Below are 14,450 nucleotides of genomic sequence, written 5' to 3'. Positions count from 1 at the left end.
AAATTCTAGTAATTAATTCCAATTAAAACCTAACCTAATTAACTAATCTAATGAATTACATTTTGAAATAACTATAAAAATGTGTATTTTTAACATGTATTTAATGTGATACAAGAAAATATTAAAAGAAATCAAAATAATAAAAATTAAATAATTAATCAACACTCTGCCAGGGGGTGTGCTTGGTGAAAAGGTGTTTTGATAGCAAAGGGGGCGCTGGGCCCGGGGGTTAGAAGCCCAAGTTGATCTTTTATTTGAGCTTAGAGTGGAAGGGGTGAGTTAGTAAACCCATGTTGTAAGGGAGTAAAGCCCTTTGGGCTTAGCTTTATGAAGCCCAATGCGTGGGAAAAGGGATGGAAAGGAGCTCAGGTTCCCTCATTTAGTTTTCAACCCTAAGCAAATACGCTTTCTCCCTCTCTCACATCTCCCTTCGCTAAAAATTGCTTTGCCGCACCGGAGGCGCTGGGGCCAGCCAGAACCAAATATAACCACCACCAACGGACTTGTTTTTTCATCCTCCCTCTATTTCTCAACCTCTTATCGCCTAAAAGTAAATCCATATCCTTAATTTGAATTGCAACCTCAAGAACCGTAGAATACACAAACTAAAATTAAATGACCTGGAATGGGAATCAAAGCTAGAGACTTTGGGGCTTTGATTCCCCACTACAATGTCCTTATCCTAGTAACAAAATTGATGCGAAATAAGGAAGAATTGAAAGAACAATCCTACCTAAAGGGCGGAGAAGTGCCCTGGGAAGTGTTGAATGCTTGAAGAAGGAGATGAAGACAAGAATACCAGAGGATGCGAACCAAGTAAACACTTCAAATCTTCACTTCTTGCAATTTTTCTTCCTTCTTCTTCTATGATTATTCTATAGGAACTAGTTGGTTGTATAAGGAGAGAGTTGAGGGTTTAGCTCGGTTGAAGCAAAACTTTAATGTGAAGTTTTTCTTAACAGTGGTGATTGAGCTCTGAGTGTGTTTGTAGGTTGTTAGAAGAGAATTGTAGAGAATTTGCAGAGAGATGGTGAGTGAATTATGATCAGAGTGAGGTGTTGTTATGGATTATAGAAGGAGAGTGGTTTAAATAGAGGAGTAGAATATTGAATTTGGAGGGAGGATTGTAACTGAATTGGGCAGCTTTAGGGCAAGGTGATTAAAGGTTAGGGCAGCTGCGAAAGTTAGTTACTTCAATGAGAAAATTAGTTAGTGAGTTAACAGTGTTAGTTTAACTATTAATGAGTTGATGAGAAATTAGTTAGTTATGTTAACTGATCAGTTAATAGTTAGTTGATGTTTTTTAGTTGGGGATTTGAAATGTTAGGGTGATCTGTTAGTATTAGAGATTAGAGGTGAATGAATCGATTGTTAGAATTTAGTAATTTGTGTGTTAGTTTGGTTAATAATTTGAAAGACCGTTTTCGTTAATTGTTAGAATCTAACTTTTATTTAGTGTTTAAAATGGAAGTGTTAGTTGCCTCGGAAATTTTAGTGGTTAAAAAATCGTTAGGGTATTGTAAACTATTAGTTGTTGTTTGACAGTTAGAAGTGTTGATGGTTAGATATGTTAGTAATTGGAAGTTAGAAGTGAATTGAATTAGGTATAGGAAAACAGTTGGTTTGAATTAGTGTTAGTAACTGTTAGTTAAATCAGTTAGGAGTTAGATGATGTTATGAGTTAGTAAAATCAATTAGGTTAAACAAATAAAAGAGGAAATGTTATTTTAGGTTATTCTGAATTGTGATAGTTGGTGAGCTAAGTTAATTAGAATTTGGTTAGAAATTATATTAGTTTGAATTATTATGCTAATGAACAAATCTTGCTAAAATTGGTAATGTCAATTAGAATTAACAACTGAAATTGGAATTTAAAGTTAGATGTTAGTGGGAGATGGAGGTACTAAGTGGCCTCTAATTTGGTTAGGAAATGTTAATGTTAATAGGAAATTGGTGGTTTGAATTGGTTATTTACTTGGTTGTTGGTTTGTGTACTACAAGTGATTAAATGATGAATCACATTGCATGTCTTGAACTTGTGTGCTTATGGTATTCCTGCTAAATTTTTAGAATGTGCATTATATGTATTGAATGTCATGTCTAGACTTGTAAGTGTACATGAAATGCAGGCTATGGCATAGCATGTTTTATTGTGAATATGATGCTAACTTGTTCTCCTTGATGTAGGGTTGGTTGTAAGGTTGGGTAGGGTGAACCAATCTTGGTTTGGCATGGCATAATCAAGGTTTGGCATCATGGTGGAGGCTTGGTATGGAAATGAATCATGAAGAGATTTTGGAGCACTTGAAGAACTTGGAGGTACAAAAATGGAAGACCTTGAGGATGAAGAGAAAAGCATTAGGGCTTAGGATAAGTTTGACTTTGGTCAATTGTTTGACTAAAAGTCAACCTTAGGTCAAAAAAGTGTTTTTTTGTGTAATTTGTAATTTTGGATTTTGTAATGTGATTTTATGATTTTGTAATGTAATCTTGGCCCTTGAATGGTAGTTGTAACTTGTTTTCAAAGCTAAGTATTTTTCCCTCCAATTTTCAATTTTGAATGTTGAATCTTGAATCTTAAATCCTTGAACTGAGTTGCAATGCCTTGATCAATGGCCAACCATACTAACATGTAAGAAAAGTCTCATAAGAAAATTTGGTCAATAAAAAGTCAACCTTCCATGGTTGAATTTATTGACAAAAGTCAAACTTGCACATGACTTCTAATTTCATAACCAAAATGGCTTGATCAAAATTGGGGGATTTCAAATACTTAGGCCTAAGAGAAATGAAACATCCCAAGGTTAATTGTGCCCCAAAGTCAAAATAGTATAATGAGTCCACAAGCTTATTTCTCAAATGCACCATAGAAACCCTAGTTCATGAAGTTTATTAGCCTCCTCGGACCATAAATAATAAGAACATTCTAAATCAATGATGTTACTTGTGAAATGCAAGTGCATATGAATGTCTTATGATAGGTGATTAGGGTAAAAGTATGCAGATGGATCATGAGCCATGGGCTAGACAAAAATGAGAAAAAGGTAGGGCAAATTTTGGGGTATGACAATATGCACACACCAAGTGCAACTCTCAAATGTTCAAAATGGACAGCATCTAAAGGTTTAGCTAGTTTTTTTTCAGTTGCAATATGCTCAAAATTGACCACTTTATCCTCCACAAGATCCCTAATGAAATGATGGCGTATGTTAATATGCTTTGTTCTACTGTGTTGGACAAGATTCTTTGAGATATTGATGGCGATCATGTTGTCACGGTATAATGTCATGACATCTTATTCGACATTGTATTCTTTTAGCATCTATTTCATCCAGAGAAATTGAGTATAGTTGCTTCCAACAGCAATGTATTCAACTTCAACAGTAGATAGAGAGACACAATTATGCTTCTTGTTGAACTAAGAAATCAGATTGTTCTAAAAAAAAAAACATCCACCTGAAGTACTAGAATAGGATTTGTATCATGAGAGTACAATATGACAAAGTCATAAGTCCCGCCGATGTACATCAGGGTCCTCTTTACTTGAGTGAGATGGCTAGCCTTAGGATTAGCTTGGTACCTAGCGCATACACCTGCAACATATGTAATATCATATCTTCTACCTGTGAGATATAACGTACTTCCTATCATGCTTCTATAGAGACTTTAATCTACATTCATTACACTTTCATCCTTAGAGAGCTTCAAGTGATTTGCAATAGGATTTCTCTTATGACTTGCATTGTCAAGATCAAACTCATTTACTATATTCTTAGCATACTTGCTTTGAGTCACAAAAATATTGTCCTCCATTTGCTTAACTTGTATACCAAGGAAATAAGTGAATTCTCCTACAAGACTCATTTCAAACTCTGAATGCATTTCTTAAATAAAATGTTGTATCATCGTGTCAGACATCCCACCGAACATTATGTCATCCACGTAGATTTGGGCTATCATTAGCTTCCCTCTATCATTCTTCACGAATAGAGTTTTGTCTATTCCTCCTCTATTACATCCATTGTTGATCAGGAACTCAGTTAGTCATTCATACCATGCTCTTGAAGCTTACTTCAATCCATAGAGGGCTTTCTTTAGTTTGAACACATGGTCTGGAAAGTTGGGATCAGTGAACCCCTTAGGTTGATCCACATAGACCTCTTCGTAAAGATACCCGTTTAAATATGCACTTTTAACATCCATTTGAAACAGTCTGAACTTCAACATGTAACATATTCCAAGTAAAATTATTATAAATTCTAGTCTGGCTACTGGGACAAATGTTTCATCAAAGTCTACTCCTTCTAATCGAGCGTACCCTTGAGCAACTAACCTTGCTTTATTTCTTGTCACATTACCACTTTCATCATATTTGTTCTTATAAATCCACTTGGTACCAATGACATCCACATCTTCATGTCTAGGAACTAGCTCTCATACAATATTTATTTCAAACTGGCATAGTTCTTCTGCATAGCATTGATCCTGAATTCATCAGTCAATTCTTCCTTGATGTTTTTAGGCTCAACTTTGGAGATAAAGCATGAGTTGGTAACGTTTTCTCTGGATCTTGTAACCACTCCTTCATTCAGATTTCCTATAATATTCTCTTGGGGATAATATTTCTGAACTTTGATTGATGGTCCCTTGTTGATTTGGAGATAAACAGAATTAGTGATCTTGGGCACAATGTCAGACTCCTTTGTTGGGACATCGACTGGTACATTAGTTTGTTGAGGAGGAACTTCATCTACTTATTCTTCTTCCATATCTTCGGGAGTGTCATAAATAACTACATTAATGGATTCCATCATAACCTTGGAGAGCTTGTTATACACTCGATACACTCTGTTGTTTGTGGAGTAACCAAGGAATATACCTTCCTCACTCTTGGGGTCTATTTCTCTCCTTTGTTTTCTATATGCCAAAATGTAGCACTTACTTCCAAATACATGGAAATACTTGACATTTGGATTTCTCCCTTTCCATAACTCATACAAGGTTTCTTTGGTTCTAGATCTGATGGTTACTTTATTGTGAGTGTGGCAAGCTTTGTTCATAACTTCAGCCCATAAGTAATATGGATGTTCTTTTCGCATGTAACATAACTATGGTTGTCTCTTGCAGACTTTTGTTCTTCCTCTCTACCACCCCATTTTGCTGAGTTGTGATTAGGAAAGAGAACTCATGGCTAATATTTTATGAAGCACAAAATTTAGAGAATTTTGAATTTTCAAACTCAGTACCATGGTCACTGATCGGTCACAATTTCCATTGAATTCCCACCTTTTATCCGGCATATTTTCATCACTTTGGTAAGATTTGTGGTTGTTTCTAGTTGTTTTAAAGTCATTTAACATGTTTCGTTAGTTTATTATTGCATTGCATTTTGTTACATGTTTGTGTCAAAAAGTCTCTTTTATGCTTCGATTTGGTAGTGTTAGTGTTGCAGGTTGTTGCATAGGTTAAAAAGGACTAATAGCTGAGTGTTGGATGCACCGGAAGGCCAAAATATGAAGATTCAGAAGGTCAACACGGGCTCCCGTGTACATTAACACGGCGTGTGTTGTTTTCCAGGAAGGAGCACTCAAAGAGATAAAACAGGAGGTTAACACGGGCACCCGTGTACATCAACACGGCCCGTGTTGATGCCTCTGTAGCTTGCTTTAAAAAACACAACTTTTGAGGAGCAACACGGGCACCCGTGTGAATCCACACGGCCCGTGTTGATGGGCGCGATTGAGAAATTTTACTTTTTGTTGTGTGGATCTGCCCTGTTCATGAAGGGTATTTTGGACTTCTTGCTGGGAGAAAAAAAACCATCTGAGGCTATTAGAAGACTTTGGAGAGAAAGAGAAGGGGACTTTTTTGACGTACGAGGGAAAAACATTGCACTGGAGAATATAGCTACTACGGAGGATTTGAAGACGGCGAGATTCAAGGGCATCAACCATTGAAGATCAAAATCTCCTAATTCTTTGTAATGTTTAATTTCCACACTATGATTTCTTTGAATACTATGAGAGGCTAAACCCCCCAATGCTAGGGGGTGGTCCTGATTTGATCTGATGTTATGAATTCTAACCGTGAATTTTCTTATTACTATGTTACGTATTTCAATTCAATTGTGTGATGTTATTATGCTTTTGTATCGGACAAATACAATTAGATCTATGACTATCAATAATAGGATTGTGATTGTTAGGGTTTTCACACAAGTGGGTTTATAATTGCATCACCTAGGACTAGGAACTTTTGTAAATCACCATAAACCTTGATATTGTTTATGATTAAAACCAATGATTAGTTGAATGGGCATTTGAGTAAGAATTGGTAGTTTAATAGTTTCTTCATTAAGGACTTAAGGAAGAACATTCTGAGGTTAGGTAATTGAATGTTTCATGTGTATTGAGGAAATCTTGACTTGAATTCATAACTAGTTAAATCAACCACTCACCCTAGCATGTTTCATCTTAATCAATTATTCTTTACTATCTTTTTGTGTTTATTGTTATAAATTCCCAAAACCAACCAAACCATTGTGTTTTTGTTCAAATAGAATCAAGATTAAAATAAGTATTTCCTACGCAATCCCTGAGATCGATACTTGGGAATAAAACTCCTTATTACTACATCGGTGAAAATAATACACTTACTATTTTTCCGATCAAGTTTTTGGCGCCGTTGCCGAGGATTGCCAAAATACATATTTTAATTTTTATTCTATTGAAATTTTGTTGCTCGTCAACCAAAATTTTATCTGTGACAATCTTGTTATTCAATCCTAATATTTGTCTAACTTGTTTATGCGAGGTAAGGCCTCATCGGATTTTTCTTTTGACGCAGATCCAGAAAGAACTCTTCACGCTAGACTGAGACAAGCTAAGTGAGAAAAACTGGAAATAGCAGAAAAAGCGGAGGAGAATGTTGTTTCAGTGCACTCAGAGAATTCAGATTCAGACACAGAAACAATTCCTGAGGTCATGGCTACAGATCCACCACCACTAGAGAGACTTCTCGGTGACTATGGTGGAAACAACACTCCGGGTGGTCGTATGACAATTGTAAACCAACTGGTAAATGTAGAACAATTTCAGCTGCATCCCAGCATAATTAATCAACTCAAAAGGCGGTCCTTTTTTGGAAGAGTGAATGAAGATGCCAACAAGCATCTCCAAAGGTTTTTAACTATGAGCACAACGCTTAAAATTCCTGGACATAACGAAGAAGCAATAAGGCTTCGTATGTTCCCATTCACTTTAGCAGATGAAGCCGAAGAGTGGTTCTATTCCTTACCTGCTGGCAGTATCACTACATGGGAGGAGATGGAAACATCATTCTTGCACGAATAATTTCCTGCATCAGTGTCACTGAGAAAAAGATACGAGATTCTAAATTTCAAGCAGAAGGAGGGTGAGTCACTAGGAGATGCCTATAAAAGATTCAAGAGAATTCTAGTGGCTTGTCCTACTCACAACATGGATGAAATTGAGCAAATGCAAATGTTTGTTAATGGTCTTCGAATTCAAACGAGACAAATCCTTGACTTAGCAGCTGGTGGCTCAGCTAACTTTGCAACAGCCATCGGTATGAAGAAGATAATTGAAGCAAATTCCTCAAATGAGCATCTGGAGTTGTATGATAGGGTGTCAAGCAAATCTGCAGTAATTGATTTGAAGCTTGAAACAAACAAACAGGTAAAAATTGAAGAAGCAGTTGCTGCAGAGGTGGAGAAAAGGTTGAAGGCACTAAACATAGGTGCTCAGAAAGTGGCTCAAGTGCAAAAGGCACCAAACGATGTGTGTGACATTTGTAATGGACCACACAATACTGTTCATTGCTTTGCAACACCACAACAGATAGAAGATATCAAGTTTTTAAAGCAAAACAATCCCTACTCCAACACATACAATCTGGGGTGGAAGAATCATCCCAACTTTGCATGGAGAGATCAGAAAGGGAATGTGCAACAGCAAGTACAAGGCCAATATCAAAACCAATATCAGCAACAGCAACAACAAGTCCCAAAGAAGGCAGACTGGGAGATTGCAATTGAAAAGATGGCAGCTCACAACATCCAGTTCCAAGAGGAGACTCGAAATAATCAGAAGAACACTACAACATCCATAAAAAGTCTTGAAATTCAGATGGGTCAAAGAACTCAACAGTTAGCTTCCAGTTCCCAGGTACCTGGCACGCTTCCTAGTGGAACAGTTGTGAATCCACGTGATCAAAGTCACATCAAAGCAGTGGTCACAAGAAAAGGAAAAGCTAATGAAAAAAAAAGTTGAGGAACAGGTCGAAGAAGATGGGTTGTTGGAAGTTGATTTAGAGATTAGAGAAGAGCCAAAACAAGCTGAAGAAGTGGTGGTGAAACCGGCAAGCCAGCAAGAGAAACAAAACCCAAAGATCAGTCTTCCTTTCCCTACGAGAACAAAGAAGAAAGATCTCAATGAAAAAAATTTGAGAAGTTCTTAGAGTTATTCAAGAAGCTCGAGATCAACATACCTTTTGCTGAAGCTTTAGAACAAATGCCGATATATGCCAAATTCATGAAAGACATCATATCGAAGAAGAGGTCGATTGAGGGCGAGCCGGTTATGCTAACTGAAACTTGTAGTGCTATTTTGCAGGGCCTAAAAATTCCGGTGAAGAAAAAAGATAGAGGTGTTGTCACTATTCCTTGCACCATTGGAGATAGATCATTCAAGAAGGCACTAATCGATTTGGGAGTAAGTGTTAGTCTAATGCCCCTTTCGATTTACAAAAAACTGGAGTTAGGAGAAGTGCAAGACACTCGCATGACACTGCAGTTTGCTGATCAGTTAATGAAGAGACCCTATGGTATAACAATAGATGTTCTGGTGAAGATTGATAAGTTTGTTTTCCCGGTGGATTTTGTGGTACTCGAGATGTCGGAAGACGAGGAAATCCCTCTCAATTTGGGAAGACCTTTTCTTGAAACTGGAAGATGCATGATAGATATCGAGGAAGGAACTATGACCCTCAAAGTCTATGACGAAAAGCTAAAAATTGATGTGAGAGATACTATGAAATTCAAGGATGACGAAGGTGCAAGTAAAAATATTGAAGTTCTGGATACAGTGTTTGCTCAATCTATGCAGATCACAACACCCAAGCTTCCCTTAGAAAGAGTTTTAAACTTATCTATCATTGAGGATACTGAAGGAATAGATGAGAAAGAATCTGAAGTGGTGTCTATGTTGAAGGCACAACCTCCTTGGATTCATTCTCGACCACAACGGTGGGAAGAGCTTCGACCTAAAGTATCTCCAGAAGAAAAGAAAGATATAAAAAAGGGGATTGAGTTGAAACAATTACCAGAACATCTCAAATATGTATTTTTAGACAATGAAGAGAAATGTCCAGCAATCATCAATTCAGGTTTGAGAGAGATTCAAGAAGAAGAGCTAATCAAAGTACTCAAGAAATACAAGGGTGTTATTGGTTGGGCGATGAAGATTTGAAAGGAAACAGCCCAACACTGAGTATGCACAAGATTTTTATGGAGGATGATCAGAAACCAGTTGTTCAACCTCAACGGAGACTTAACCCAGCTATGAAAGAAGTCGTTCGCAAGGAGGTTGTTAAACTTTTAGATGCGGGATTGATTTACCCAATATCTGATAGTTCGTGGGTAAGTCCAGTTCATGTGGTACCGAAGAAGGGAGGAACAACTGTGATAAAAAATGAGAAAAATGAGTTGATCCCCACTCGGACAGTAACAGGTTGGAGAGTCTGCATTGACTATAGGAGACTGAACACCGCAACCAGGAAGGACCATTTTCCCTTACCTTTTATTGATCAGATGTTGGAAAGATTGGCAGGTCATGATTTCTATTTTTTTCTGGACGGGTATTCAGGATACAACCAAATTGCGGTGGCACCTGAAGATCAAGAGAAAACGGCGTTCACATGTCTGTATGGAATCTTTACTTATAGAAAAATGTCGTTTGGATTGTGTAATGCACCAGCAACATTTCAGAGGTGCATGACATCAATATTTGCCGATATGCTTGAGAAACACATGGAGGTATTTATGGATGATTTTTCTGTATTCGGATCTTCTTTTGAAAATGGTCTGTATAATCGGTCACTTGTGCTGGAAAGATGTCAACAAACCAATATGATCCTGAATTGGGAGAAGTGTAATTTCATGGTGAGAGAAGGTGTAACACCCCGATTAAAATAAGAGAATTATTTAATTGAGTTAATATTATTTTATTAATTTAATTAAATAAAGTTGAATTATTGGATTATTATTATTATTATTATAGATATTATTTATTTTAATAATAATTAAATAAATAAAATAATTGGAATATGAAGAGTGGAAGGGTAAAAGTGGAAATTGGATAAAAGAGGCCAAAGTGAGAATTCAGTTTTTCACGTGTTTTGTCTCAGAGTCAGAGAAAGGGGAGAAACGCTGAAGAGAAAGAGAAGGAAGAGGAGGAGGCCAAAGATTGCTCAGAGTTTCCTTCAATCCAAAGAGGTAAGGGGTCTGAACCTTATTAAACAATAATATGCTGAAAATGGTAAAATATTGTGTGAACGAAATTGGGATTTTAGTCGAAGGAATTCGTAGAAATTATATGCAATGATGTTAGGATTGTGAAATCGAATAGGAGACTAATCGTACTAGATGATATGAGTGATTGTGTGCGAAATTTGGACTGTGGAAGGATGAATTTGGATAGATCTCGTAGTAGAGAAAGCCATGGCAGATCTGGAGATCTGGTTTCTGGTCATACGCGTATGGCACTAGGCAATACGCGTATGAGATGGCCTGGTACGCGTATGGCACTAGGCAATACGCGTATGGATGAAGAAGATGGAATTTTGAACGTGAAATGGTCTCTGGTGGTACGCGTATGGGGAAGTGATACGCGTAGCATACGCGTATGGGAATGGCCAATACGCGTATGGATTTGGTCAGACATGGGCAATACGCGTATGAGCATAGGCAATACGCGTATGGGCAGACTTGTGGTCTTTCCTGGCTGTTGTTGTGCAGTTTCGGTTGTTTAGGCTGAGCGAGGTAACTTAGCTGATGCATAGTATACGAGGGATCAATTCCCGTTGCTTTGAGTGGTATAGATATTAGTAGAGTGCGATAATACTGTGTTTGATTATGTGGCAGGATGTGATATGCTTTTATGATAGAATGTGTTAATGATGATGATAACATGACTATATGATGCTTTGTTGCTATGTTGATTATGATGAATGCTTGGTGTGCATGCATTCATGAAAGGCCGATGCCTAGTGATGAACGGACTGAGTTCCAATGATGTTGTTGACTCCGGGCTTGTTGAGAGACTTGGTTCCTTACGGGGAACTCGGATTCTATGGTGATGAATCTGGGAGTGGTGATCCTGTAGTTGGTCACAAAATGGGTATACCGAGTCGTGTTGAGTCATGCATGGGTGTGTGCATTGCATTGATATGTTGTTTTGTTAATGTTCATGAGTATGTTGATTATGATGATTATGATGAGCTGTGTTGGTATAGGTGAAATGTATTTATGTTTATATTTCTGTCGTTATATTATTGTTTAATAATGTAATTCTCACCCCTTCTGCATGTGTTTATGTTCATCTATGATGAGCAATGTGCAGATAAAGCGGAGTAGATATTGTTGAGGTTCCAGGAATAAGTGTAGAGTTATTCTACAGAGTCGAGTCAAATGCTCTGGTCATGTGACACCGGGATTATGGGATTCGATAGATAATATATTATTATTTACGTTGTTTATGATGACTAATATTGAGATGTTTGTTGAGATAATGTTGAAACATTATTATGAATTGTTATATGATGAATTATAATAATTGTGTTGTTGTCCGCTGCGAAGTTTTAAATATTAAATAATATATGTTATGTTGAAATGAAATAAGTGTTATGTTGTAAGGAATGTAAACTCTTCTACATGTTGTACTCTGATAATATAATTAAATATGTCGTTCGGGTAGAAGGGTGTTACGTTAGTGGTATCAGAGCATGGTCAGTCCAGTCGAGTCATAATGTGAGGTTTTCCCTGTTGGTCGATTAGTGTAAATGACACTGTCGATATTTAACGGTTGTGGTTGTGTTGTGCAGAGTATGGCTGGAGAAAATGACCGTGCAATTGCTGAAGCTTTGACTGCTATGGCGCAGGCTATGCAGGCGCAGCAGAATCCGCCGGTCGACGAGTTTAGGAATTTGGGAAGGTTTCTGAAGAATAACCCTCCTACATTCAAAGGGCGCTATGATCCAGATGGTGCTCAGATTTGGCTGAAGGAAATTGAGAAGATTTTCCGGGTGATGACGTGTACTGAAGCACAGAAGGTGCAGTTTGGTACGCATATGTTATCTGAAGAGGCTGAAAACTGGTGGGATAACACTCGCCAGAGGATTGAAGTACCAGGTGCTGAGATGACTTGGGAAAGGTTCAAGACGGCCTTTCTGGAGAAATATTTTCCTGCTGATGTGCGATGTAAGAAGGAGATGGAATTTCTGGGACTGAAGCAGGGTAACATGTCTGTTGCTGATTACGCTTCGAAGTTTGAGGAGCTGGTGCAGTATTGTCCTCATTATAATAATGCTGATGCTGAGGAATCCAAGTGTGTCAAGTTTGAGAACGGGTTGCGTCCCGAGATCAAACAAGGCATTGGTTACCAGGAGATTCGTAGGTTTCCTACACTGGTTAATAAGTGCAGGATATTTGACGAAGATAGCAAGGCTAGGACTGCTCACTACAAGAGTCTTAGTGAGAAGAAGAATAAGGATCGTGGTAGTCCTTATGCATCTCCGAATGGTAAAGGTAAGCAGAAAGTGGTAGATGAGAAGAAGCCAAGTGGGGGAGGATCTCCCATAGCTGGTAAATGTTTCAAGTGTGGCGAGCCAGGCCACCGTGCTGATAGCTGTACCAGGAAAGTGCTGAGATGTTTCCGATGCGGTCAGGCTGGTCATAGAGTTACTGAATGTAAGGATGCTGGTCCGACATGTTTTAATTGTGGCGAGAAAGGCCATATCAGTTCGCAGTGCTCGAAACCGAAGAAGGCGGCTACTGCAGCTCATACTACTGGTAGGGTGTTTGCTCTGAGTGGGACTGAAACTCCTAAAGAAGATAATCTGATTAAAGGTACTTGCTTGATTAATAATGTTGAATTGCTTGCTATTGTTGACACTGGTGCTACTCATTCGTTTATTTCGTATGAGTGTGCGACCAGGATTGGTGTGATTATGTCGTCCCTAGGCGGAAGTATGGTGATAGATACTCCTGCTAATGGTTCTGTGAAGACTTCGGTTGTCTGTCGAGGTTGTCGTTTGACGATCTTTGAGAGAGAGTTCGTAGTTGATTTGGTGTGCTTACCCTTGCACCAGATTGATATTATTCTGGGAATGAATTGGCTAGAATTCTATGGCGTGTTTATCAACTGCTATAGTAAGACGGTGCGGTTTTCTGAAGTTGGTGAAAATGATGAGGCAAGATTTCTATCTGCTAAGCAGGTGGGGGATTTTGTGAAAAATGAAGCTCAGATATTCGCTTTATTTGCGTCTCTGCAATCGGATAAGAAAGTGGTGAGTGTAGATTTGCCTGTTGTCTGTGAATTTCAGGATGTGTTCCCAGAAGATGTAAGTGAATTACCTCCAGAACGGGAAGTCGAATTTGCCATTGACTTAGTACCAGGTACGAGTCCAGTGTCGATGTCTCCTTATAGAATGTCGGCAACTGAATTAGTTGAATTGAAGAAGCAACTTGAAGAATTGCTTGAGAAGAAGTTTGTGCGTCCAAGTGTTTCTCCTTGGGGTGCACCAGTATTGTTAGTAAAGAAGAAGGAAGGTACGATGAGGTTGTGTGTCGATTATCGGCAGTTGAATAAGGTGACTATCAAGAATCGGTATCCATTGCCGAGGATTGATGATTTGATGGACCAGTTGGTTGGAGCGCATGTTTTCAGTAAGATTGATTTGCGGTCGGGTTATCATCAGATCCGAGTGAAGTCAGATGATATTGCGAAGACTGCTTTCCGTACAAGGTATGGTCATTATGAATACACTGTGATGCCGTTCGGTGTGTCTAATGCTCCAGGTGTGTTTATGGAATATATGAATCGTATATTTCATCCGTACCTTGATAATTTTGTTGTGGTGTTCATAGATGATATATTGATATATTCTAAGACGGAAGAAGAGCATGCAGGACATCTGAGAATTGTTTTGCAGGTGTTAAGAGAAAAGAAATTATATGCGAAGTTATCTAAATGTGAGTTCTGGTTGAAGGAAGTGAGTTTCCTTGGCCATGTGATTTCGAGTGGTGGGATTTCTGTTGATCCTGCTAAAGTTGATGCTGTATTACAGTGGGAGACTCCGAAGTCTGCTACTGAGATACGCAGCTTTCTAGGGTTAGCTGGTTATTATCGCAGATTTATTGAGGGCTTCTCTAA

General features: G+C 38.2%; 1 long non-coding RNA gene across 1 annotated transcript; it reads left to right on the top strand.

Moving 5' to 3' along the window:
- The first annotated feature begins 333 nt into the window (after nt 1–333).
- LOC127119524 (uncharacterized) lies at nt 334–2,507 on the top strand. The gene is made up of 2 exons (XR_007802866.1): nt 334–816; nt 2,188–2,507. It is a non-coding gene; the product is annotated as an uncharacterized LOC127119524 (long non-coding RNA).
- Nucleotides 2,508–14,450: the final 11,943 nt, after the last annotated feature.

Source organism: Lathyrus oleraceus, chromosome 2 (genome assembly GCF_024323335.1).
Source record: "Lathyrus oleraceus cultivar Zhongwan6 chromosome 2, CAAS_Psat_ZW6_1.0, whole genome shotgun sequence".
Lineage (NCBI taxonomy): Eukaryota > Viridiplantae > Streptophyta > Magnoliopsida > Fabales > Fabaceae > Lathyrus > Lathyrus oleraceus.
This window is presented reverse-complemented; position numbering and strand designations above follow the sequence as displayed.